The sequence below is a fragment of the Zeus faber genome (genome assembly GCF_960531495.2).
Source record: "Zeus faber genome assembly, chromosome: 22".
NCBI classification, from domain to species: Eukaryota; Metazoa; Chordata; class Actinopteri; order Zeiformes; family Zeidae; genus Zeus; species Zeus faber.
This window is the reverse complement of record NC_137209.1, coordinates 10945189-10947688: the sequence shown is the minus strand read 5'-3', so window position 1 is coordinate 10947688 and position 2500 is coordinate 10945189.

The following is a 2500-nucleotide window of genomic DNA, read 5'->3' as shown; positions in this document are numbered from 1 at the left end:
GTGAGGTTGTGTTAAGAAAAGTTATTAATAATGGGTTAGGGTTAGAAGTTGGGAAGCCTATCCTTTAACATGCCTAATAAAAATAATAAGAATAATACATAACTATCATAAACCATTTTGGATATTTATATCGACCGCAGTCATTCCAAAATGCCACCTCAAATAGCTACAGTAAGCCTACAGGCTGACAAGGTGTTATCTAGTGTCATCAATAATGGCATCTCTTCTCAGTGCTCCATGATGCCTAAATAGGGCTGTCGTTTTTTTTCATAGCATATTTTGCCGTTGCTAGTTCCCAAGTAGTTGCATCATAATGTATCATAGTTACAAGAATAAAACACACTGTGCACATCACAGCCTTATGCCGGCCACGATCCCCATCTTCTGCATGAGCGACTCAGGCCTACTCTAAATCTGCTCAGCAGAGCATGCGTTTCCATCCCAAAGCCTCTGGGTCGGGTTTTTCCAAGTTGCTGTATTACATTAGTGTGTTCTGACGACTCACACCGAGGAAAGACATGTTGATAAAAACACAGAAACACATTAGTGAGCGTAAGTGCCTTTCAGTCTGTCCTTGACCCTAGTCATAGTAATTATACAAAAAAAAAGTCATATCAGTATAAATACAAATGCTTTGTACATTGTTGCAGGTCCCCCCCCCACCCCCCATTAATGTTGAATTACAAAAATGAACATTCTTAGTTCTACTTTCAGTTGACAATGTTCTACTATGAGTGCCCTTGTGCTTTAAGCAGGAATAGTGTGTGTGTGTGTGTGTGTGTGTGTGTGTGTGTGTGTGTGTGTGTGTGTGTGTGTGGGTGTGTACGTGCATGTGTGTGTATGGTTCCATTTTCTTTTTACCACGATAAAAAAAGGAGAAACAAAGACGAAAATGGCTTGTGTGAGACCCCCTTTTCCCTTCTTCCGGCACACACGCACATGTAAATGCCGGGGTTAGTCTAAGTGCTGTAGGACGTGTGAGTTACGTGGGAAAGGCATCTTTTTAACATCCAATTTGAAGTTGGTTTGTGTGTGTGTGTGTACGTGCACTTCTGCCAGTGCGTCTTCACGATTGTTTGCATGCAAAAATTCACAATAATTGTTCCATAGCCTTAAAATATAATTTCAGCGTGCATGCACTCCCACGTTGCGCGGATGGTACGACTCAACCTGGACTTGCCACGTGATCTTAAGGCTGCGATATTTAAGGTCGTTTTTATTACAAAAAGATCCATCGATCAACTGAAAGCAAAAGAAAACAAAAAAACGACACTCATAATCTATTTGACTCGTCCGATGCCGAAAATGTTGTAGATATGCTTACGGAATCAACTTGACATTTTTCTACTTCATGTGTGTAAACAGTTGTCCAAAGTAAGTCATGTAAACACTGAAATACCGCCACCCTGCAGATTGGAGAGGTGCGATAGAACAATAACAATATCCCTGGTTCTGGTTTGTGAGCAAGGTACCAGTCACAGAGTGCTGGACGTTGACCGCTGCGGCTTCCAAAAGGCAGCTGGAGCCAGATGATATTCACAAAGTGATCCGGTGACATTATTCTGGGAAGACTATTGGTGTTTTCATACGATATCTAATCTAAAACTATGGCTGGATGATATCGCCATTAGATATACATCTAAACTGCACATAAGAAAAAATGGAAAATTTCTTATTACTAATCTGGATATGATCTGTGTCCACACTTTCTTTGACTTGACTATAAATCTCAGACAACATATAGCCCCAAATTGCAATATCGATACAGTATGATATTGATGCTATTTTTCCCTGCCCCACCCTCACACAACCTAACCCTTACCCTAATGCTAACCTTAACCAATGCCAGTTGTTTCGTTTGCTCGTGGGTTGCCAGATATTAACAGTTAACCTTGAGACAGAATGGCAACATAGTTTTCGAAGTACAAACCGAAACATCGCTGTTGAGAGATGATCAAGGCAGGGATTACTTGGGTACCAAAGTCTAAATCCAAATAAAACTGTGGGTTCATGAATAAAGGGGGCCTGCGTTTGCCTCCGTATCAAAGCTACATGAGTTGCACAATGCACGACGTCACAATTTACGTCCACAAATTCAGTCCACTTTTAACCCTGTATTCTTCCAGATCCACCTAATCTATTTTCAATTTATTGTTCTTCCATCTTCAAGCCGTGCATTTGTGTGATGTATGGTATATGGGTTTTTTCAGGGGTGTAGTATAATCCGTTATTAATCTTAATTTCTTCTGGAAAAGTGGTATTTTTTGAGTGACTGTACACTCCTTATATATTAATCCCCGTAATTCTATTTGAAATATGATTTCCCTTGTGGAACGTGTCACACCTTTGTAAATGCTGTGCTCCGGAGCCGATCCATCGTGAGCCGTTCTTGCCGTTGACTTTCACAAAACTTCCGCAAAAATGTTGTAAACCTCGGACGAGTGTGGAGTCGGGAAGATTAGCGCAGCTCAGGGGAGGGCTAATCTCAAAGCTTGTAGTT